The sequence below is a fragment of the Catharus ustulatus genome, chromosome 9 (assembly GCF_009819885.2).
Source record: "Catharus ustulatus isolate bCatUst1 chromosome 9, bCatUst1.pri.v2, whole genome shotgun sequence".
Classification (NCBI taxonomy): Eukaryota; Metazoa; Chordata; class Aves; order Passeriformes; family Turdidae; genus Catharus; species Catharus ustulatus.
Genome location: NC_046229.1, coordinates 11,226,496 through 11,252,425, shown reverse-complemented (window position 1 = coordinate 11,252,425; position 25,930 = coordinate 11,226,496). Strand labels below are relative to the sequence as shown.

General features: G+C 46.8%; 1 protein-coding gene across 2 annotated transcripts in view; it reads right to left on the bottom strand.

Moving 5' to 3' along the window:
• The window catches only part of ERI3 (ERI1 exoribonuclease family member 3), a 130,439-nt gene that overhangs the window by 52,385 nt on the left and 52,124 nt on the right, over nucleotides 1-25,930 (bottom strand). The gene's annotated exons all lie outside the window — the stretch shown is intronic.

The window sequence follows — 25,930 nt, the reverse complement described above, 5'->3', positions numbered from 1 at the left end:
TGTTTTTAACCTCAAAAGAAAGATGCTTGCCAGAGTCTTCCCAGCCAGAGAGCTCCCATGCCAGTTGGAAATTAATTTCCACAGCTCCCAGCAAAACAAGGGCTTAAAATGGGTATGCTGGCTTCACAAAAGAGGGCTGGGAGCACTTTTTTGGGGGAGGACACAGAATTGAAAGCCCAAAATAGAACTGATCCCTCAAGCATCAGCAAGGTTTGTTTTTGGGGACAGACACATTGGAGTAGGGGTGATGCTGTGCTGAACATGTGAATGCTGAGCTAGTGACCAGGGCCAGATGCTGCTACATCATTATGCAAACATCCAGATGTCTCAAGCTCACCATACTGCCATTCCCCTCTTGGTGGAAAAGTCGCCTTCACTCTATCCACAAATTCTTCCTCTCTCCTTTGTTTTGGATGAGGGCAAGATTAAACACATCCCCTTCAGTTTCAAAGTCACCTACACACTGTCTGTTGCAAAGATAAAATAGTCCTGGGACCCGCAGTAGAGGTGGGAACAGGTGTACCTGAGAGAAAATCATGTCTATGCCACCTTTATGGGATAGGATTTAGCACATGGTGATGATAAGAGCAATTTAAGTTCATTAAGTATGCTGTGCTGGATCTCTGAGGTGTTGCCACAGCCTTGATCTTGTCTAAGGCAACACCTCAAACTTGCCTTGTGGGGGACTGGGAGGGTGGGTGACCCTGGGAAGGGGAGAAGATGATGGAAAAGGAGACCTCTGTGCTCACCACCAGCTTCTTATTGACCACCATGTTGAGAAGTAGCAGGTTTGAGCCAGTAGCAGACAGGGGCTTTGTGTTTCTCCAGCCCAGGCCTTGCCCTAAGGGCAGTGAGAGCCCAGTGCCTTTCCTGCCCAGGCTCCAGTTTAGCTGGCTGCATCTGCAGAGGGTACATGAGAGCTGCTCCTCTCCTCACCCCAGCTGCCCAAAGCCCACGTGCAGATCCCCTCGAGGATAATGTGGCAGAGACAGATGTCACCTCTTCTCACTGACATGGAAAGAAACATGACCCAGGCCACAGGTGAGCTCACCACTGCCTACCCTTCCTCTGTGGCACAGCCTGAGCCACGCAGAGGCAACTGAGTTATCTCTGACTCCAAAAATGAGTTAGGCAGAAGGTGGGGAGTAGCTGCTGGCTAGTGAATACCCTCTTTGGGTCCACTTGCCTTTCAAAAAGAAGCCAAGAGAGACCAAGAGGTCAGTGGTATAGTGCCCATAGCGCCAGGCTCACGTGCTGCAAGATGGCTGGAAGCCTTCTGGGTACAGGTCCATAGCACACGTCCTCCTGCCAGTCCCCTGAGCAAACAGGTTCAACTCGACTCACCAATCTCCTCCAGGCAATCCTCCAAAACTTGTACCTTTCTAAATTCCTACAGAGAAAATGCCAAAGCAGCAACTGCCCCATGCTTGAACAGGCTGCAAGTTTCTTTGTTTTCATTACAAATTCCAATCCTGATGCCTTTTTATTTTTTTTTTAGACATTTCTGCTCTGCCCCCCGGAGGTGCTGCTGTGATTGAATGAAACACGACCCCAGGCTCCAATAAGTGTATTTCAATTACATCTGTCACCATGTAACAATGTAATGATATATCATGTGATATTAAATCCATGGTAATCATATCAGCGATTTTTTTAATAGTGCACTAATCACATTATTACATCTCAATAATTAACAACAGAAGGCCTAAAAATCCTGGATGCAAACCAGAAAGCTCAGAGGGTCCCCAGCTCCTGCCTGGGAGAGCCCTAGAGAAGAGCAGGATGGTAAGGTGCTTCCCAGTGGGCATGGCACAAGGGAGCAAGGGCACAGGAGTCTGGCACCAGCATTGTCATGTAGAGTGTGCAGGTAAGAGCAGTCACAGATTAAAGGAGAAGCAAGTATTTTGGAGCTAGGAAGAGACACTGGCACATCCCATCTTGCACAGCATTGCTCCCTTCTCTTCTGCTGCTCCTGCACTGCCACTTTTCTGCCAACAAACCAGTTTTCCTCTTCTCTGGTAAGTGCCTTGTCAAGGTGTAGTCCTGAGGCAGACAAGCACTGCTGGTGCCCCACTGCAGAGGGAAGGAGAGTGTCCTGAAAAGTAAGGATGATCCTACTAACATATCCTTACCAGGCTGCTGGAAGGATGACATCATTTTCCTTCTCCCCTTGCACCAGCTTGAGATGTGATTGAGGGAACCCTCACAGAGCCACTGCAAAGCTTGAAGTTACTCTGATTTTTTAGCAAAACAAATCTGTCAGCTTAAAAATGAAAACTGGTGAGAGTCCTTTGGAGGGACAGTGGTCCTCTGGCTCACCACCTCAACTCAAGCTCTTGCCTGCACAGCTGGAGCAAACTGGGGCTGGGGTCCAGAGTACTGACTGACATTCCTTGTGTGGAGTCACTCAGTTTTGTGTGAGCAAGCTGCTCCCTACAGCTCCAAGCTGTATTTTCCTCCTTGCAGGATGAGGGCAAAGGCAGCAGGGAGCAGCTAGCACAGAGTGCTGGAGTGTGGGGAGTCCTGTGCTGCACCATCCCCGGCTGTGACAGAGCTTTCTTCCAGTTACAGCCTGGTCAATCCAGCACTTTCCACATCACAAGCTGATCTGAAGAGAGCCTCATTACCTGCCTTAAAGTTCCAGCCAAGCACTTATCTCTAAAAGACAAGATTTAAGAAATATTTGACTGATCACTTCTCTCCTCATTTAGTTTGGGCTGCTCTGAACCAATTCAACCTGTGAAGTTGAAATAGTGAGAATAGGAGGAAAAGTGTGGGCAGGCAGTCACACCAAACACAGCACACAATGTCCCAGCTCCCCTGCCAGCTCTTCCCAAAGGGTCACATCCGGCTCAGCCTGATTGACACAGCCTTGCCCTGTGCCAGGAGTGGTTATGGAGCATTTTCCAACACTAAAGTGGAGACATCTCTTCCTCTCCCCCACAATGGGACACGCATTTGGGAGATCATTAAAACCCTGGTATCCAGATCCTACCTTTGTGTACGCATGGAAATGCCAACTGCATCAATCCCAGACTTGGGAGAAAAGGGTGAAAAGAGGGATGAGCCAGGATTGACAGCACCACTATCCCCACATCTTCACCTGACCCAGGACAGGATAGTCATGTGTTCTTAATGTCCTAGTATGCCTTCCTGCTATCCCACTTTTCAGCCTCACTGTCCCCACAGCCATGCCACACAGCAGCAAAGGTGTCACATACCAGCAATGCCCTGATCTCTCCCCACTTAGACAGAGCCCACAGAGGGGCTGGGTGGAAGGTCACAGGGAGGTGAAGGGGCTCTCAGGGCCAAATAGAAGTTGCAGCAGCAAGCAAAGAGGCTCTGCTAGTCATTTAGGGTGACTGAAGGACAGGCAAGACAGATGGACAGACACATTGCTGGCCAAGGCAGTGCAGTTGGACTTTTTCTCCTTCCCTCATTTCTCTTTTTTATTTTTTTCCTTTTAATTTTGTCTTGGAAGCCACGATCCTTTAAAGATGTGCACGTCTCATTAGCTCTACCTTGACAATCATTACTGTTCCTGCCAAGGCAGGAGCAGAGCTCAGCCTGAGCGCGGGGGAGTCCATTACCTTGTAGTTAAAGGGACATTGACAATTCTGGACTGCCTGGTGGTCTGACTCCCTCTTGGAAACAGGATTGTTTCTGCACACTTCTGTCCCCTCTCCTGTACTGAGCAATAACCTCCTGCTTAGCCTAGGCAAGATGTAAACCTTGCAATGATGGGTTGTCCTGCAACCACCACCAGACACTCACTGCTCCCCTTGACCTTGTAGGTCCAAGTCTATGCCCAAAGGCTCTGGGGCAAGGAGCACTGAAAAATCCAAACATCCCAACACATTGCACATGGCCTTTACAAAACCACATCTCTCTTCAAAAAATGCTTGCTCTCAGGTGGGACCACAAGACCCAAGCCCAGCCATGACCAAACAGCGAGTCCAAAATGTCCACAGAGGCCATTTCAGAGGGTGGAGTAATGGTCCCATGAAGGACAAGGGCACAGTCCCCACATATGAACGCCTGGTGGCATAACTTCAACAAGCTTTGTCCTTGCTTTAAAGTGCAACATAACCTACACCTATGAGTCTGTCCCTAGCTTTTCTGGCTCTGCAGGGTGCCATGTGGGCCACCACATACCCAAAGGTGGGGATGAAGAAGGGTTCAAGTGTGTGAGCATGCAGTGATGGGTGATCCCAGGAAAGAACTCTACTCACTAAAGATGCTGTCCAGGCAGTCCTGTTTTGGCCCATAGATAGGGGCTGTTATTCTCTGTGGCTGCTCCCAGAGTCTACTTTGCCCCACCCCAAGGTTGGTAACAGGGAACCTGGTTCATGTTATGCAAGGGCAGAATTCCTCACTCAGGAGATTTCAGGGCAAAGACCCCAAAGCAACTTTTGATGAAACAGCCCCTGCTTTCTTCCAGCTCCACAAGGGCTTTGAAGCCTAGTGCAGTCCTCAGGAGGCAAACACAGCAGGGTGCAGCCCTATGGAGATGATCCTGCTTCTTTGTGTCTTGCAGGATGGGAGCTCTGCTGCAGCCACACTAACTCCTCACTGCTCTCCACAAAGCCACGGCAGGAGACAATAACACACGGCCATGGCTCCGAGCCAAACTCCAAGCAAGGATCCTACCTCCACACAAGGCTGTCCAAGAACTTGACAGGACTCTGTTTGAAAAAGATGTTGAAAGAAATGATCTCTTTAAGTGCAATGGGAGATATTTGTCTCTGATTTACCCTTGGCTTTTTGCTCTGGTTCAGGTAGGAGCGGTGTGGGATGGCTGGCAGATCTGAGAGCATGGCACGCCCCAGCGGGCAAAGCGAGCAGTGCGGAGGAAGGCGCGAGTCAGTTTGGAGTGCTCCCCATTTATCAAACTCACGCAGCCCGCCAGCAGAGCGAGTCTTTCCATCATTACAGCTCTCAAAATCCGATTCATACCACTAATCCTGCCTTCATTCTCCCAGATTAATAACATCTCTTTCAACCTTCACAGTGTGATAAATAGACAAAGAGAGAACAAAAGGAGAAACAGAAGTGAGAGAAAGAGCCAGAGCAACTCCACATAATAAAGAGAACCAAGAAAGGGGAAAGGAAAAAAAAAGGAAAAGAAAAGGGAAAGAAAGGAGCCGGCACACTTGACTCTGCCATTTACTTTGGCAGATTCTCCCCAAGAGCACCCTGCCATCCTTAAAGAATGTAAAACATTGCTCAAAGGAAAGGCTTGTTAGCAACCCTGACCAGCCCAGGTTTGCTGGAAATCTTTTCACTTCCAACCTCTGCTCAGGTCAGCACTGAAAATGAGTTTGTTGGTTTCTTGTTCTGCTCCTCCCCAGACTCCCACAGAGGCAAAAGCCTCCAGCACAGGCTTGCTCTCTCCTTTATTTAAGCCACTAGCTTCTTGGGGGGAAATGGGAGGCCCAGGATGGTGTCTGTTCCAGGGGTGTCCCAGCAGCTCAGCAAGCCCGAAACAACCTGGCAGAGCAGCAACTGGCTGACACAACAAGGGCTGTTCCAGAAGCCAGGATCATGCATGGAGCTTGGGATGGGATGAAGACTAAAACCATCAGGACAGCAAAGCAGACATGGAGCATCATGCCATCAGTCTGGCTGGAGGGCCAGAGAAAAGGAGATGCCTGCATGAACAGAGCAGAACTGCAGTGGGGGTGACACAAGCCCTAGCTCCCCAGCCTACACTTTGTTCCCTGCCTTGTTCCCTGGGTGGCAGCTCCTATCCCTGCCTGTGTTGCACAGCCCAAACCCACTGGAGACCTGCTGATGATTGTGGAGCTGCAGTCTCCCTCTATGCTCATGCCTGCTCCAAGCAAGGCAATGACACACACAGGTACCCCATCACCAGCACTCCTCTACTCCTATTTATTCAGAATCAACTGAGCCCTGGGAAATGCTGATCCTACAGTCCAGGACCCCAGAAAGCCAACCCCACTGACCCTGAGGCATATGGACAGAGACATTTAGCTATTTCCCACCCACAGCCTTCACTAGAGCTGTGCTGTTCCGTTTTTTCACTCTGCCACGCTGTATTGAACACTCCATACACTCTTCAAGTTATTTTAATAATTAAATGTTTATTGGCACATTTTTCCCATACTGCTTCCACATTTGCCTGATTTTCTTTCCAGTGAGTGACTTCCCTTGGTTCAGTCCTTCCACAGGATGCACACCTGCAATACATTTCCTCTGCTTTCCCTCTAAGGAGCATCCAGCCCCCTTGCAGCCCATCCCTGTGGACTCCTGGGAGGAGTGCTGTGCATACTGAATACCACCATGCCAAGCCCAGCTCAGGCAGAGCTCTGGATTTCTGGCCAGGATGGTGCTCTATTATGGCACTCTCAGCCCCCGTGCAGAGGCTGGGCTAGCTTGTTTTTTTTTTTTTTTTTCTCTTCTTTTATACTGTTCCATATTACTCTAGGCTTTGAAGTACAGAGAAGAGCAACACTCAATGTGCCTTTTTTTTTTTCTCCTTAAACCTACCTTTATCATAGCAAATCTTTTCCTTCTCTGCTGTGTCGCTGGAGATAGATATCAAGCAAAAAAAATGTCTCCCCTTCTAACAATGGGTTTCCCTTCCCTTCTGAACTTCAAATAGAAAACTCTTATCTACAGCCACAGTTGACCAGAAGAAGAAAAGAAATGAAAACAGACATATGAACTGAACCCGGGCTCTCTTTCTATTCTCTCGGAAAAGCTGTGCTGGGTTCTTCACACAGAGATGCTCTGAACATGTTTATAGCAAGTATTTACTCACTTCACTGGCTATCCTCCCATCATGGAAACCCACCTTTCCTCAAGAACAATTCTCCTCGGCTCCATGTACCCTTTACAATCTCTTCCTTGCCTTGCAAACTCCATGCACCTGGGCCATCCAGCACAACAATGCCTAAACTGAAAGCTGGGGACAGCTAGAGCTCTTCAAACTCAGCTAAGAGAAACTGCAGTGATGCCCCTGGCACACAGAAAGCACCACTTCTGTATAGTGCAAGTTTTTTAAATGACAGAATGGATCACAGGTCAGACCTTGCTGGCTGTACTTGCTCAAGATGCTTTGCACAGGCTGAGGTCAGGCTACTTCAGCCACCCATGACCTACCCACACCTGCCCTGTGCAGCATCTGTGTGCCACTGCTGGTGCCACAGTTCTTCCATGTGTTTTAACACTCCCCTTTGAACAATCTTTGTGTCAGTGATGGAGCTGCTCCAAGGACCACAGAACTTCTTTACCATAGAGAACCACACTTTGGACCCTGGGTACAGACCTCTCCTGTCCTGGTTTTCCTCCCCTTTAGTGGCCTGATCTCCAGAGAGGCACTGCCAGGTAGGTCCGAGCTGGGTTGAATACACACGCACTGGAACTCACTGAGGTCCAGCTGCTGTCAAGCCACCCTTGCTCTCTGCTCAGTTAACAGCAGTTAAAATGTGAGCACTGTGCTTGACAGATAGCATTTCTCCCACATCACAGTGCCAGGACCAGCACCATAGCATGAAACACTACTGCCTTTCACACTTCCCAGTTTGTTCTGCTGGGCTACTTGTGGTTCTTGAACCCTTTGTGCTTTCAGCCTTGACAAGCTTGTCACACAAGCCTTGGGGAACCTGGCCTTACAGCCTGGTTGTAAGCACAGCCTGGCTACAGTCACAGAGCTCCTATTTCTTCTTATCCTCTTAAACCCATTGTGAGTTCACTCACAAATTAATTCACAGGAGACTGCTGGACAGACAAACTGTCTTCCTCACTACACATGGCCTCATGGGCTCTGCCACCAGAGATGGATACAGCTACTGCCACATGTTGTCCCCTAGCCTGCCAGGGGGACTAGAGTCAAAGAGACAGACTTAGTGCTGGAACTAGAGTCAAATTCCCAAATCAATTGGGGCAGAGGACTGGAAACTTTGCAGATAACTCTTCATTAGAAATAAGAACTTTCCTTCATCAGAACCCAGATCTCATTCTCATCCAGGGAATTTGGAGCTCCTGGCCAAAGGGAGGATGAAATCTCACCTGAGAGATGGTCAGAAATCCAACATTCAAGTTCAAGCTCTAAATCATTTGGACTGGAGACAGTTTTAGTAACTCTGCCTGGCTCAAAGCAGCCCTCAGCCAGGAGAGCCCATCCTGCAACCCCAGCTGCCCAGCATGCTCTGCTGTGGTACACCACAGAGCTTCCCATGCAGCAGCACTATTCCCTTCATGTTAAACTCTCCAAGAGTCCCCAGTGCTCTTCCCGTGGGGCAGTCCTGGTGTTGCAGAAGGCTCCTCCCTGTGGAGCTACAATGGGAAGATCCATCAGACAAAGCACCTTCTCTTCAAGCTGCCTGATGACAGATGTTCAGCCAACGGAGCAGTGGGATTGGCAGAGCACTGCAGAAGTGCTTTATAATCCCTGCTCCTCTCCTCCTTCCTCAGCGTCTCCTGGGAGAGACGCGATGATGAACGGTGACATAACTGACTGTTCCCAATCAAGGTAATGTAAGTAATGACAGCTGACGTGATTCCTGGAACGTGCAGGCGCTACTGGCCCATGTGCCTTGCCTACCACAGACAGCACTGCCAGAGCTTGTGGAGGGAGAGGAGACCAGAGCATAAAGGCTGGCTGGGGTACAGGGGAGAGAGAGTCCCAAGAGGCTGTCTCCACACCAGCTACAAATAACTCATTACATCAGTCTGCAAACAGAGCAGGAGCCAAGGGGAGGTGGATAGCATCTATGGCATGGATCAAACCCCTCCTGGCTTGTGTACAATGCCTGCCCACACCTGAAGACCACACTAGAGTGACACCTGAGACTATAGCACCCCTAGTCCTTAGGAGGTGGTGTGTGGGGGTCTTCCTTGGTACCTCAAGGTTCAACAAGGCTTTTATTGCTTCATCCTTGCCTCTGCTCCCCCCACCATCCATGACTATCTAGGAACAGGAACATTACGTCAATAACCTGGACCTCACCTCCCCATGCCGCTGCTGCACAGGCAGAACTATGTCATCTGAACTCAAAGCAAGGGGGTGCAGCAGCCACAAATTGCACACATGGGTGTTCAGAGATTCACAGAGGAAAAGAAAATACTGTGCAATCTCATACCCACAGCCCTCTCCCAGAGCCTCAAAATTAGTAGGCAAATTTAACATGCAGAGAAACGACCAATTAATAACCCAGCATTGACTTAAGAAGACCCTGAATAATACATAGCGCTTGTACACGGAAGGGGTAGAAGTCAAGTCCTTCTGCCTGTCAAGTGTATCTGCCTCCCAAGCACCTGATGAGAAACCTCCCTGCCAGCCTCACACAGTTCTAAGCAGCTCTTCAGAAATGGCTTTTGTTAAGATGAATGGCAAAACTTCGCACCAAGTTAGGCTGGCACTTGGACAGGTCCAAATATGGTGTTATTTTAAATGCAATTAGTACTGCTGTTTTTTTATTAAGTTCCTTCATACCTGCCAAGCAGAGGATGCTGCTGAGTATTTGGAGCCTTAACCATGAGGCTGGTCAAACCTCTCCTCCACCCTGTCTACACTGCAATCCTCCCAGCAGCTCAGCCATGTCAAGAAAAAGTCAGATCCAAATATACAAAAGACTGGCAGAAGCTCACCTGCAGGTGCTGGGCTCCACCACACCGTAATGACAGCAGATTAAGCTAGGAATGAATATTCCCTTCCACAGCTTGATTCCAGCTTCTGCTGTTTAATATTGGTTTTGGTGTGAGACACTTGAGCAATGGCATCAGTATCTCTGTGTGGTGCTGCCTACTTTCCTAAATAATGATGGCTGGAGAAAAATTTGCTCCATTTTGAGAATATTCCAAACCAGATCTAGCAGGAAAATGGAGTTTACCTTCACAACAGCCATTTTTGTGTAAGGACTACATACAAAATGCCCATTCTGAGAGGGGTGAAATGCTGCAGAGCACCAGGGATTTGTGCAGGTAGCATCAGTGAAATACTGTGTATCTCAAGTGCTTTAATTTTTGAGATGGGGAGAAAAACTGAACAGCAGCTCAGGCAGAGGCTCCCAGTAACTGGTCATTCTGACTCTTGTGGCTGAGTGACCCTCCTGTGCAGCCAGCCCATGAGGATGCTGCATAGATTTAATGCCTGCAAAGCAATTTGAAAGTGAAAATCCTCACAAACAAGCCTTGTGGCTGAAGTCCAGAAGCAGGAGAGATGAGACCTAATATGTTTCAATCTCTGATATGGATTCACAGGAAAATCATCCAATCCCCCATGCCTCAGTATCCCCACAATAACATTTGTTGAGTGGTATGAGCCTAAATTCATTCATGTCTTTAAAGAGCTTTAACATCTACTACCCAAAGACCAAAGGACCATCACTACGCAAAACATGAGCTGTGTACTGCACAAGGTCAGAAGGCATTTTAAAAAGAAGCCACCCAGTGCAAAATACAACAGAAAAAAATGAGCAGGAAACCAGATTTGCCTTCTTCAGATGTAAATGAGGGGCAGCTAGCAGCAAAGCTCCAAAGACACCCATTTTAGCACCAAAAAGAGTTTCTACAAAGGGACCCAAGAAAAAAAATAAGATAAACAGGCTCAGTTCTCAGAGTTTGATTTCCAGAGCAATAAGCACAGAAACTGAGCCCAAAGAAAAGATCTGCATTAGAATCCAAATCCAATCATTCTGATAATAAAGAAAAGACATCTGAACTGGTGCAGAACTATTTCCAGAGAGAAGTTTGTCTCTCATCCCTTTAACATCCTGCAGTGGCTCAATGGAAAAATACTTAAGAAGTTGCAAGTTTGGTCATAATGTGTAAAAAGCCCCTGAAATGCGACATCATTTACTCTTCTGTGGTATTGCTCAGCAGAGCTAATAAATCTTGCATGAGCAGAGCTGATTCTAATTTTCTAATATGAAAAGGCATTTGGATTGAGAGAGAGGGGAAGATAAAAGTGATTGAATCTCCAATAGCCCAGTGTCAGTGACAAGAAACATCCTGCCATGGACCCCAAGGAAGAATGGCTCCCCCTCCTTCCTGAACCACAGGCACACTCACCTGCTTGCACATCCAATTCTCCCTGCTTTCTGCTCGCCACGTCTCAGTCTCCCCTATTGACAGGACGTGGTTTTAAACACAGTTACACAAGTTATCATTTCTGCCTTTTGATCAATCTGAATTTTCAGGACAATTACCCTCTTAATCAATGATTGCTATCAGCAGCCCCTTGGATTCTTCACCAAGGCAATCGTGCCGCCGGGGCAGACAGCGTGTGCATATGCAATGAAGCTGCGGGGAGGCACAAGTCCATCTTCCCCTGACGTAGTCGTCGGCTGAAAGGGTGGAGAACTGTGAAGGCCACTTCAAGGAACACCTGACGTAAAAAATAAGTGGAGGGAATTAAAAGGGACGTTGTGTGAGGTATCTGTGGCACAGCTGGGCTGGGGGGATCAGGGACCTACTGAACATAACATTGAGTTGAAAAATAAGCCAACTAACCCAGGAGATTTAACATCCACTGAAACCATATATTTAAGAGCTATCTATAGCCAGCACTAACCATTCCTAATGAGGCTAATAAAGTCAGTTTCCAATTAGAGACTGAAACACTAGAAGAAGGAAAGGCAGAGCGGCAGCTTTTAAAAACCTCTGAAAATGTGGGATTTGGATATAGGGCTTTATTTCTTTTTCCGTCAGAAATTACTTAATATCACCAAAATGCCCCTAGGATTTACACACACAAAGCAAGCCTCCCGCTGCTGTTCCCTGGCAGGGTATGTGTTTCAGTAATTGATGTTTGCACAGAACCTCAGCTCTTGGAGGATGTGGCTCCTTTAAGGCATCTCTCAGCACCACAGAAACATGGCCTCATATTTAGACACCACAGGAAACCTCAAAGCAGCCAAAACTCAATTGCAGGGGTTGTGGGCCGGCTGGGAGACAAAGCTTGGTATCCCTGCTCTTGCAAGAGTACCACCAGGCTGTTGGTAAGTTCATGACACTTGGTTTGTGTTTCCAGAGGCAGGGCAAAGGAGCTCATGGCTCCCACCTGCACATCTCTCTGGATGCCTCCCTCAACAACCTTAAGTACTTCTCCATGGCATGGTACCCCCTAACACACATTCTGCCCAAAAAATACTTCAGCCAGACCCAGGCACCAGTGTGTCTTCCTGATTAGGCCAGCAGGTAGAGAGACTGCATCTTTTACCAGGCTTGGAAAGCACCCTGGCACCTCTCATGTGCTTTGTCAGCAGGAGAGAGCTTTGGGACCTGGACAGCAGCAAGAAAATGCTGTTGGAAAGCAGTTAACTCCTGCAGAGGAAGGCATTGGGGTGGCTTCACCATTTTGACCACCAGATCAGGCTGGCAGAAAGCAACAGAGGCAGAGCCAGGTGAGGCTCACGGGCCAGCTGCCTTTGCAGGCTGCTGGCTGGAGGAGCTCTCTGAAAGGCACAGTATTTCACTAGCTATTTTGCATGGAGAATTGCCGATCAAAGATATCCCCACTGTGTACTCCAGAGCAATAAAAATAAAAAAAACCCACAAGAAGAATTCTTTAGGCGGGTAATGGGCATTTTATTCCTTTTTATGACACTAAACATAGGCAGCTGGCATAATTACACCACAATAAAGGCATAATGTGCACCTAGCAGAACAAACTCATACTTTTGATAATTAGGCAGAGCAAACACAGTCTGGTATTCAGTCACATGGCTTTACTGTCTCCTGGATCTGTCTGAGCCCGTATCTCCACAGCACATCAGCCCCATTCTTACAACTGGATTTAGCTGGGCCCCATAGGGAAGGCTGAGCAAGGAATGTATTGCTAGAACTCTCCTGCAGCAAGAGGAATGACCATGCCCCTCCACTGCTTAGAGCAGATGATCCATGTGCAGCTGCTGGGAGGTAGCTGGAAACTGCGTGGGGCAGAGTTACCAATAGAGGATCTGTCACCTCCTGATTGGCATGGACTGTCCCCACAGGGGAAGGAATGGTGCAGCAGAACCAGCTCCATACAGATAAAACATTCGTGGTACAATGGCAAAAGGAAACACAAAACGCAGGAGAGACTCAGAGCTGTTTCTGGTTTGGCAGCTCTGCCAAGGCCAGCTCCAGTACCTGGAAGAGCTGAGCAGAGATGTGGGGACACCCCTCCACTGCAGTGGCCAAACATGGTGGCAAAAGGCAAGAACAGAATGACATTTCCCAGGGAGGCTGAAAGACCATCACCTACAGAAATAAAGACCCAGTCTGGACCTGCTGGAACTAACAATTAGCTCTGAAAGTTTTGTGCTACCCTTAGTAGAACTGCCTCCTCCAGAACACACTGTCAGGCAAGAAGCGTGCTCCTCTGGCAGCTGCAGTGTCCATGCAGGACAGCTCTTCCCTGAGTGCAGAGCGCAGCCAAGGCAGAGATCCCAAATGATCTCTCAAATATTAACAGCATCATTTGGGGCTGGCTGACAGAGGCTACCACACTGAGAGAGAACAGGCTTTCCTGAAATTGGCACTAAACCATACACTAAATATCTACAGTTTGCTTAAAAACACATCTGCAGGATGCATGCAGGAGGAGCACTGGCAGAAGAGTACACTGAGGTTTCATCTCCACACCACTAAAACCATTGGGGATGTCAGCCAATGCTTGGAGGAGAGACAAGAGCTCAACTACACCCCATCCTGCATGGCTTAATGTAAGTAATTTGCTTTAAGGTATTTTAAGTGCAGTGTTGAAATGCTGGTGATCTGGCTCAAACAAAGGTGAAGTGGATGGAGCTGATCCATCAGCCATGAGTGACACCTACATTTTCAGCTGTGGATAGGATGTACAGGAAAACATCAAACATGATTGTGAGCTTTTGCAACAGAACATTGAACACAAGGAAGGAAAGGTGCATGTTTGTCATTAAACAAAAACTTCTTGCCCCAGCACACCTACTGACACCCAGAAGGGAGAGGTTGATGGGTACTGAGTGAGCTTGGGAATGGTCATTTGTTCAGGAGCTTTGATGCCCTATAAAGATGGCAGCAATACTCATATCAGAGCACTCAAGGAGAAGATAGTCCTGTCTGTAGGAGACAGTGCCCAGGCAACCGGGAAAACCAGTTACTGTGGGATAGACCCTGGCTGGGCTCGTGGTGCAGAGTGATGAGAGCTGCTCTCCCCAGCAGGCCAAAAATAAGAGAAATTTATGCCAGACAAAGGCAAAAGATGGGTTGTGTTCTGAACAAAAGTAGATCCTACGTGTAGACTTTTCAGCCAGTTCTTAGAAAAGCCACTTTGATACATTCAGTCCTTGGGCTGCAGGCAGAGTTCAAGCACGGAAACCTGCAAGTGGAAAGAGCAAAAGCCAGGATGAAGCCAGAAGTGCTGTGCCAGCATGGGGGAAGGGTGACAGGAGACTTTTAATCCTAACTCTGAAATCAACTTGCCTAGTAGCCTTGGGGTTCTGAGTGATTTAATTAATTAATTTAATGAGTGTGAAGTACTGTAAGTTATTAATATACAAATTCCACTAGTGTATCTCCCATCTCACTGCTCATCATCTCTGGATGCTTTATACTGAGCCTATGAGAAGCCCAAGCCAAGCCCTGGTATGCTTCTTGTGCAATGGGGCAGAGGCTGCACACCCACACTTTCCCAGCAAAGACACCAGTGGCTAAGTCCCAACCTTCTCAATAGGACAGTGCTCACACACAGCAGAGGGCACCAAGAACATCTCATACAAAAAAAAAAAAAAAAGTTCTGTTCTTCTAACTTACAGGTAAGCCAATGGCTAGCATAAACCAACCTGCTATTGGTGGTGGTGGCAAGCAGTTGCTCTCCCTTTTGTAACTATGCTGGCTTGGTAAGACAATGAGGACCAAACCAGTTAGTGTTTTAATCCCCAAGGCTAGAAAATCTGATAGCCCGTTATGCCTTCCTGGAGAACTGCAAAAGCCTATTTTCATGGTCCTGCATGGAGCTCCTGTCTTTCAAATAAATGCTGAGAAAATCAGCTCCTTTCCCAGGCACTAGGCAGTTGTGCTGGTACTCAAGTAAATCTCTAACTGAAGGACTGGGATGCAGGGATGCTCTGTCCCTTGCCTTTCCCATGTGACTCTAGGAAAGGCCATTTTCCACACATTTGTGCCTTCAACTCCCAGCTCCTCCTGGCCTGGAATGCAGCACACATTGCAGGATTATTGTAAAACATGCCCTGCCTCTAATTCCTTCTCCTCCAGCTTTGCTCTGTTATTGAGTGCATGGAGTTGTGTCAGGTCTGGGGTCAGCTTCCCTCTCACAATACCAGGGCACAAAGAAGGTTCCAGCCCCTCTGGTGGACCTCAGTACTCGAGATACAGGGAAATGCAGCATGCTCCACAGCTTCACATAAATAGGCAGGTGAGACTGGAGGCCTCTGTTTCTGGCAACATAGCAGGTTGTAGGCACATGTGAAATGCCAGACCTGTGCCAGACTAACATCCAGCTCACAAATACATAATTCTGACCATTTTTGTGGTTCCCCTGACTTGCTCCTGGCCTGCTATGCTAAGGCCACCAAGGGTGGGTGCAAACTCTTTCTGAAACTTTTGTCTTTGGCATCTATAGCACACAGCCCCATAAAGAGGCAGGACCAGAAGTGTCATCATGGCTCCTTCCTCAATCTGCAATCAGTAACCAGATCCATGGAACAAAGGTCTGAGAAGTATGTTTAACCTCAGCAGCAACACACACACACAGAGCCAGATGGAAACCAGGAGGCTCCTTGGTGCAGGGGACAGATGTTCAAATCCCCCAGCATGGGGAATGCAAGCACAGTGAGGTGCAGCCAAGCAATATGGCACTCAGCAGGAAGAGCAGCACACAAGGTCTGAGCAGCTGCCTTTCTGCCTTTAGCCTGTAGCTAAAACAACGTGCATAGAAAGAATCACAAATGCCAACCTGCCTCCAACCACTTGCATAGACAAGGATGATTTCAGTAAAATGACCATTGCAGTGTGCTCAGCAAACAGCTGCTCACCTAAAAGGCAAATCTTCTGCCCTGGTTAAAAAAAGCTCAAAGGCAACAAATTCTCCTCTCTGCTTTGTCCAGTAGCTGCAGGCTACATGGGACCAAGGAATATAATTGTGCTCCTCAGTTTTCTCTTGAATCAATACCTTCTGACCTTACCTGAGAGCGCTCTCTATCACATGTGGCTACAGGAGGCCCTGGTTCTTACTTGAAGCTCAAAGGCACTGCCAAATAATAAAGTCTGCCTTGGGATTTTCCCAGTTCAAACATCTGGGATTTGGGCAGACAGCATCAGGAGGGGAGTGGAGATGGTACATGGTACCCAAGGGAAATACCGCTTCTTTCCCTGCTCATGATCTCTTGAGTTTCAGTGATGTGTCCCACAGAATGCAGACAGCCTGTGTCCCAATGCAAGGGCAAAGGAAGTAGTATCATAGCACACAGGGCAAGCAGGAGGGAAGAAGTGATGACTGATTGATTGCTTCAAGGCAGGACCAGCTCTATGCAAACCAGCCCCACCACATTCTTCTGAACTCACAAGAGCTAGAGGTCCCATATTCCTGCTCTTATCCATAAAGACTGCTTACTGATCTTCTTGCAGCAGGAAAGGATGTGATCAAGACCCATACACCACAACCAGTCAGAACTGAGCACTTTTCATTCCTCAAAAATTATTTCTACTTAGCCTTCTTTAGGCTGAGTATCACAGAAGCAATTAGGTCAGAAAAGACCTCTGAGATCATGGAGTCTAACCTACGACCTGACACCACATCCAGTCTTTCCTCAAACACCTCTCAGGACAGTGACCCCACCACCTCCCTGGGCAGCCTATTCCAATATCTAATCACCCTTTCTCTGAAGAAATTCTTCCTAATGTCCAACTTAAACGTCTCCTGGTGCAGCTGGAGGCTTTGTCCTCTAAATCTCTCAATCTTCCTCTGGAGGTCATGTCTTCTAGTTCTCTGACCCTTCTGTCCCTCTCTAGGTTTTTCCACCTGTGCTAGGTCCTCCCCGAATGCAGTATGTGAAACTCATTTGTTCCAAAGGCTAAGACCAGGCTGTAAAACACCCTGCCTAGAAAAAGAGGTGAACTTTAACATGCACCTAGCACACTTTAGTATGTGTTAGCAAAAGAGGAGGTAGGAGAACCTCCAATGGTAAAGAAGCTAACCTGTGTGTGAGATGTCATGAGAAAACATGCAGCTATGAGAAGGACAGAAGGATGGAAGAAAGTTCCAGGAAGAGCTTGTTGTTAATAGGACCAAAATATTCAGGCATCCCCTTTACCTTGGGGCTCTATATAGAAGTGGCTTCCATAAAATTTACATTAACCCTCAGGGGATCACGTCTTTCCTGTCTCTGAACAATTTGTACTGACACAAGTTCCACAGAAAATTGTTCCTGTGTTTTGATGATGTAATTTTCAAAAAACCCCAAAACCAATAACCAAAGGAGGGGGAAACACAGAATAATTTGATTTAAGCAAAAAGGGACACTCTCTATTTCTGCCCTCCTGAGATGGGCATGTATGTTATCGTTCAAGTCATCCAAAACCAGTGAAGCCTCCAGGCTGTATCTAGAGCCCCTCTCAGCTGTAGCAAGACCAGCTCCTGAGACTGCAAGGGAAGGAAATGAAATGTGAGGCTGGGATCATTACTCTGAAACTATAAGCTCGTGCCACTGAGCCAAAGCCTGTTATATTGACATGGGTTTGTGTCACCCGGTGGCAGATATCATTCTCCATCTCTGCCTGCTCAGTTCCCCTCCTCCCAGGACAGCTGGCAGCATGGTCATCTGCAATGCTCTGCAAAGTCTACCTACAGAAAGCTCCCAATATTTGCCCAGCAGGTTAAGTTACAGGACTGAGCTACTGCAGAGTGGAGAGTATCCTCCTAACTACTCCATCACACTTGGAAGTTGCTTGCAAAGCACAAAGTGGCACTTGTACAGGAGTACACAGCAAAAACCTCAAGTTCCCTTCCCTGGTACAGAGAGCCCAGAGGGAGGTGTTGTTTCTTAAAGCCTCCAATGTTTAAAAGTCACTTAATTTGTACCTCTTCTGTCACAGAAAATACTTCTCCTTTGTGTCTCCAGTTACCAGCTTAGGCAGCAGCTCTGAGGCAGGGAGACAGCCTTGCCTGGCAGTAAGTCCCAGGCTGAGAAAGTTGGGGGAAGAGTCCTGAAAAACAACTACTGTCCACGTAGCCCACACACTGTGCCTGTGCTTTCTTTGTTTTATGTGAAAGTGGGTGTCAAAACCAACCCTGATGATTATTCTATATTATGTGAGCACTCTACCTTAGCATGTATTGCAAACCCATAACAACAACAACCCCTTGGTCCATCTGGTTACAACTTGTAGGGAAACTGAGACATCAACCCATGCTGTACCTTCTTCTAATGAATTCAGGAAGACAAAAGGGAAAAGGCTGCCAAGAACTTCCAGAATCCCCTGGCTATTGGTTTTCCTTGGAAGTACGTTTTTACTCAGCACTCCTTATTAAGTAAGAAAGGAAGGACAGGTTGCTCTGCAGAAGGACAGAAAGGGCTGCTCCTTTAAGGGCTCTCCTGGATGCCCTTTCCTGTTGAGATGACTATCCTCAACTCCCTCCTCATCTCCCTCCCTTTGATTTAAGAGTTCCTCTCCTGGCCCTGACAGTAAGGTATTTCTGTCCCACAGATTATAACTCACTCTGGGCTATTATTCAACTCCCAAGCCCTGGCCCTGCTGCATTTAGTCCAAACATAATATCCTTCATGCATATATTATCTGTCTCCCTATTATCTGGAATCATTTCGGAATTAAATTTCAGTCCCGCAATATTGGCTTGAAGAGCGGCTCGCTTTATGGGCTAGTCAAAGGTTAGAATACCAATCAAAATAACACTGCCGATGCAGAGAGACATTTTAATATTCCAAAACCCGGTAATTGTAAAAGGACATAATATTTTTTCCCTGATTACCCCAAAGGCAACACATGTTAACAAGGCGAGGGAGAGAGTGAAAGAAATTTCAGAGTTCAGACAGCTGCACGACAGATTTAAAGGAGAAGCCGTGGATGGTTGCTATGCTCAAGCCCTGGACCAGGAGGATTCCTCTGCTCATGCCAGAGGTGCCACATTCCCCAGGATGCTTCCCCCTCCATTCCCAGCCTTGTGTTGTTTGTGCTGTCTGTGCTCCCTAAGCCAGGAGCCCTTGAGAGTGCTCTCACTGCAAGGGAACAGCGTGGCCAGAGCTGTGTGAGACAGACAGGCAAAGATCATCATGGTAGAAGAAACAGCCATGATCAGCTGGCCTGACCTGCACAGGCCACAGCAATGCCCCAAATTCCTGTCTGAACCACAGCTGATGTTTTTAGGAAAAAAGCCTTCCCTTCTGGGCTGGATAATCCACCACAGCCCTCGGTAAATTGTTCCAACGGTTAATTACCCCACACTGTAAAGATCTGTACCTGAATTACCTTGCTTTGGCTTCCAGGAACTGGAAATGCTTATGCTTTTGTCTCTTTCCATGAAGGAACCTCTTGTCACATCTTGGCTCTCTCTTTAGACACCCCTTACCCTTCTCTGGTACCCTAAATGGCTCCCAGTGCTGTCACTGCATGGTGAGTGTTCCTCCGGTCTTGCAGTTTTCATCCAGTCTTAAAGTTTCCAGAATTCTTTTTGATGCAGATGGGATCCAACACACCATACTGGTCAAACCAGACCCAAAGAAAGAAATGTTCATTCTCTCTGCTCCTCCTCACCATTGCCTGTTTATAAATCCAACAGCAGCCACCTTCTGGATGCAGCATCTGCACACGTTATCAAAAATGATTTTTATGTTTTCTTTCAGGGCATTGACAAAAGTGTTAAATACAAGAGGTCTGAGAAATAGATCCCTGTGGGACCCCACTAGGAAGACATGCACTCCATGATGATTAGCCATTTACAATTAAATGCTAGGAGCTGTCAGTTTGCTCTTTCTTAATCAATGTAATGTGTGCCATGTTGATTTTGTATCACTCTTGTTTCTTAATCAAAATGTCATAAGGTACCAAGTCAAATGCTTTCCAGAAGTATATTACATTGACGTGGTTACCTTTATCAACCAAACATGTATTCTCATAAAAAAAATATCAAGTTAGTTTGAAAAAGATCTAGTTTCCATAAATCCACATTGATTGGCATTATATTACCCTCTTTTCATTCTTTATTAATCAACTATGATATCTGGCTTTTCATTACTTTGCCCAGAATTAATGTCAAGATGATAGGGCTATAATTACTTCATCGGTCATCCCATTTGCCCTTCTAAATTACTGGTACAACATTAGCTTTCTTCCAGTCCTCTAGAACTTCCCTCATGTTCAAAGACTTATTAATAGTCCAGGGCATCTCAGCCAGCTCTTTAAAACTCCTGTAAACCAGTTATGCAAAATGCAAACCAATTCACCACTTGGCTTTATCAGAAAATTGTGTTTAACAGCAAACCTCTTGCTCAGCAATATGGCAACCTCTGCCTTTCTTTAAATACAGAGCAAAGTATTTATTAAACACAGTCATTTTGCTGTTATAAGCAATTCCTTCCACTTCCTTCCAACTATGAACCAATGCTATTCCACAGACACTTTCCTTTCCTCATCTCTGTGAAAGAGATACCCATGCTTCCCTAGCCCCGGAGTCACATTTCTCCTTGTGTTTCCTTTCACAACCTCTCCCATTTCTGCCCTCTGAGACTTTCCAAAGCCAAGAGCTTCACAAATGGGGTGAGAAACCCAGCAAGCCCAGGTCCCACTGGAGAAAGTTTTGATAGGGTCTCAGAAAAGGCACCTGCGCTGCAAACCAGCAAAGCCCTGGGCACAGTTCTCCATAGTTAGCAGGCAACATTTATTCATGTGCTTGATACTCTGGCCAAGAAGCACTTTGTCTGAGGAGTCCTTCTCTGGCATTTCTAACCTTACCAGGCGTTTTATATTCCCTGCAGCCAGTAACTCAATAAACGGGAAATTGATAACAATCACTCTAAGTCCTCAAGAAGTTAGACCTCACAAAAGCAACTTCCAAATATATGGGTTAACATATAAACCATTTCTCACACATTTCAACGATCCTCCTCCAAAGCACTCAAGACACTTCAGCACCAAGTGCTTGAGAAGTACTCAGAGCCCCTCCTCCCACCCCAAGGAAGAAGGAATTGTTAATTCAGAGGAGAGACAGAAAGCTGTTAGCAAATCTTTGTTTGTTTAAGATGTGTTTATTTCTAGTAGCCAAATATTAACAAAAACATCCTATTACATGCTTCCTCTGACAGATTTCACAATGCAAGTAGGTGACCTTAAAACATTTGTGAATGTATATTAACAGTTTGCTTCCAAACAGGAATGTCTACAGATCAATAAAGGCTGATCCTGGAAAGGACCAGTTCTGTGCATAGCCACAGCACCCCAGCATAGTCACTTTGTGCTCCCCAAAAACTGTCAGCCCAGTTTCATCACGCTCAGAGAAGGAAATTTGCTTTCCTTCACACACATCATTCAACTCTTGCCTTTCATAAAAACTCCCCTGAATTTCAGGAGGATGTCAAACTAAGACCAGTTTTCTGTCACTCCTACAGCAGCCACTGTTACTGTATCTAAAGACACACTGTACCCTCTGAACAGACATCAGAGATGGTCAAAGGTGCCAGGATAGCTGGAGAAAGGGACAGCTCTGTGATGGGTATGAAGATTGTCTTCTTTTTAAAAAAAACAAATAAAATATAATTTGAGAAACAAGGAATAAAACAAACCTGTAGTGGATACACAAAACACTCAACTGCAAAACATCCAGAAAATAAATGGAAGATCAGGATAGCGTACACATGTTAAGAATAACTTCCACAAGGCAGTTCTAGAGTCACAGAGCCCCCAAGGACCCTTGTGCCAGCCCTCCAACAAGTTTTGCTGTGCTGGAAAAGACAATTGAGCAAGAATATGACCAAAGTCTCAAATCAAGAGTAACACCATGAAGAACTAGAAACATGTTCTTTCACACAATGCAAGACCTAGGTCCAAGACAATAGGTTGACAATAGGTTTAAAAGAAACAAAGGGACCCGCATCTTCACACAATGTATGAATAAACAGAGTATAATTGATGCATAATTAAATAGCAAAAGTCATTGCTATAGAAACTGATGCTGTAGAACTGAAAGCATGAGTAGATTCAGAAAAGTGTGTACAAGTTTCTGGTAGACAGCCATGGTAAAAAGAGTGGGTGCTATATACAGTGGTCCAGAGACAGCTCTCAGTTCTTAAGGACACAATTGCTAGGAATCAGAGAAAGGTGACTCAAGCCATGGTCTCCCAGTTATACCTGCAAGCATTGGCTACTGGCCTCTGGCATAAAGAGAATCTGCGTTATATATTTGGTCTGGCCGAATGATGATACCCTCATCATCTTTCTAACATTCTTCTTCCACAAGCTCATTGTAAGAAAATCTATCTTCACCCCTCTTATTCCACCTCCTCCCTCCTTTAAACCGCTCTCCCTTCAGTAATATGTCCCCAGCCCAGCCCAACTCCTACAGCCTGCTGGGTTTCCCATTCCCAGGCTCTTGACACCCTGTGACTGCAGGTACTGTGCCCTCAGCCTAAGGTAGCACTGGTTCCAGCCCCAGGGGTGATGATTCACCATGGGACCAACCATGCTGCTAACTCCAGTTAAAGACCTGGAAAACAAACCACAGAGCCTCCTGAAAGAGCAGAGGGAGCACAAATGAGAGCTGATCCTTGTGTTAGAATAAGCAGTACTGGATCTACCCCGGCTACCTGAGGATACTCTCGGGGCAGCAGTTTGGTTATAGTTTGCTAGCTGCAGCAGCTTTTCTTTTTGCATAAATCTTGACCCATGGCCTCCTGCTTTCTGCACACATGACTCCACTGGTGCCCCTCTCTCCTGACAAGAAGCACTCTCTGTTATTTCCACCCTGGGCATCCAGCTCCAGTGATGTAGCTCAGGTTCTGCACCTCAGTCCTAACCCACTGGGCCTCTGCAGATCAATATGACAGGTACCTAAGGAGAACTGGCAGACAGGATGGTGGTTCTCTATTGAGATGGTTTAGGGGGATATCTGAAATGTTGCAGCATTCAAAGAAAGCCTCCTCTGCTTTCTGCTCCCCTCCCACAAGGCTGAGCTAATCGAAGTGAAGAACATGATAAACTCTCTGCCCCGAGTCAGCTCTACACTGACAGTTCACTAGAGATACAAGATCGCTCAGTGACATTAAAAATGTCAGCAAACACGGATCAGGCTTGACAGAAGGGATGTCTTAGCAGGCTGGGAGTGGGGAGGGGCACAGGGCAAGGTAAAACTTCAGCAAACATGGTCAAGTGCACAGCCAGCTTTTCCCTCCCCGCCATCTCTACCTCAGAAGGCTTTTTTACAGATCCCAAGACACTGTGGCCACCATTGCAGCAGTCCCATGTGGAGTACACCACAACCTGAACGGCCAGATCAATTCAACAAGGTTTGCCTGAGGCAAAGCAAGGGTGACAGCTACTGGGGACAATTCCTGTCTCCAGCTTGCCCAAGAGGCAGGTCTAGGAAACTGTGAAAGCTGCCTGCAGGCACGAAATTCTGACCTCAACTACTCCTGCAGCACAGCAGTGAAAAGGGAAGTTTCTTGGTAAATGAACTTTGAGAAAGACTCTCTCACCACTTCAGGAAGACCTGCTGGGCCCTGCAGCATGCCATGCTCTGGCAGAGGGAGTCCAGATATGGGACTGTTTTTTAAAATGATACAAAACAGAGACAAAGAGGACTTGAAGCTGTGTGTGTATTGGCAGAGGAATCTGGAACATATTTTGTTACTACCGCAATACACATTGCTATACAAACTTGTCTGTGTGTAATCCTACTTCAGCATTGCCTTGTAGTTGCAGCAGGAGCTCCCTAATTCAGAAAGGTCATCTTGTTATCAGTGCTCATAAGCAAAGACTCAAAGAAGATACAGCAGGTGCAGGTGGGGCCATCCTTCAGGAAACTGCTGTCTCTCATATGTGCCTGTTTTTTTGAGATCTGAAACATTCAAGTCTTTGCATTATCCATGACCTAGAAATCATCAGTTTCACACCGCAAGCCCCACCCACCCTCCAACACCTTCACTTACTTCATGGATCAGGTCAGAGGCAGACTCAGCCTAGGAGGCATTTCTAAGTCAGGAATGTACCAAAGGGAGGGGAAAAAGGGCTACTTGAGCTATGCAGGGAACAATGAGGGGCTAGTTACCTGTCCACTCTTATCTGTCACACTGGGAGCTCATTCAATTCTCCACTGGGTCCATCTGCTTGGACAGAATCAGTTATCTAGGCTGGAAATTCTCTCTTGTGAAAACACACAGGCAGTTGCCCCACAAGCACCTGAGAGCAGAGTGTGGCACAGAAAGATCACCACCCTGGGGTAAAAGCAAGACCCAGGAGAAGCAGTTCCTTAGCCACAAGACAGTAGAGGTCTCTGCTCTCCTCTGCAACACGGGTCACTTCCCAGAGGGATGCAGGGTCCCTGGAACCATTCAGTGTTCAGGGGATGTCAGGTATTAAAGTATCAGAAAACTTGATTGTTTTTAAGGGACTAGAGGGGTTGGAAGAAGATTAACATTTCTCTCTCACATTCCCTTTCCTGCACAATCTGAAGGAGGTTGAATCTTTACTTTCCACAGAACACATCTGCAGAGGAGGACAACCCAACCCACGTGCCCCTATCCTACATGCTCAGCATGTGACCCTTTCAGTGAGCTGCATACGGGAACATTTCACTGTAACAACTTCCCTCCTGCTCCTGCCTTTAGCTTTGTGCTTGGGACTTCATGGATGCTTAGCAGCCCTCAGCTTACTATCACAGTATTTGCTGACATGAAATACATGAATGCTCACCTCAGAGAAGACACACTTGCCTGGACATCTACATAATGATGAATCCCAGCTCCTAATACACTAAATCCAGGAGCCTTGAACTATGGGAAAGAGCCATAAGTCATTACATCCTGAGGCCCAGAGGAGGAGCATGGCTGGATCAACCTACTTCTGAGCAAACAACACAGTACACAGGAATTTTTTTTTTTTTAGTATTATTAATATTCTGTAGGCATCAACCTGCTGGTTATATAGCTGCTATCCATTCACCGGAAGTTTAGTGAACTTCAAATGGCGATCATTAATGGTCACTGAACTGCAGAATGCCCCAATGTGCTTTCAGATTTCATTTACCAAGGACCAGCAATCAGCCAAAAGATTTGCTCTGACAGCAGGGAAATACAAGATCCTTTGACAAGTTCAGCCAGGAATGTGCTGCCAGCATCCCTTGTTAAGTTCATGTTCTACCCTATTTGATGGAACAGATCATGCAAATTGTCCTTCTGCGGCCGCTCAGCCTGTCACTCACACTTCCATTTAAAACAATAAATAAATAAAAGAACAAAAGAAAAACCCGCAAGAACAACAAGCTGTTTATAAGAAAATCCCACTTACCGAGACCCTTAATTACCAGGAAAAGGCATAGAAACCCAAATAAAGCACTAAATTGGATGGGGGAAGGGAATCTTACTCATCTAAAGATTTAACCAGGAGGGCCACCCCAATTTCTCTTGTGCACAGACCGCAGCCTCCTCCCTCACCCTGCTCCTCCTTGTAATCACACTTATTCTTTTCATCCCACTTGGGTTTGTGCCTTATGGCATCACCACGTTTTTCTGTGCAGATGAAGCAGCTGTGCCAGGAGTCCTTGTGGATGCACAGCATGCTGCTTCTTAACCACCCAGTGAAGGCATGGAGCAAAAGACAAGGCATCAGACAGTACTCAGTCCAAGGCAATTTGCTTAGCAAAGTGATCACTGATCTCTTAGGTGGATGTGCTGCTGAGACAGCTCCCTTTCCACACACAACAAAGAGAAATGCTGATTTTTATATTGGAGTATTTCCACATTTATTAACTGGAATT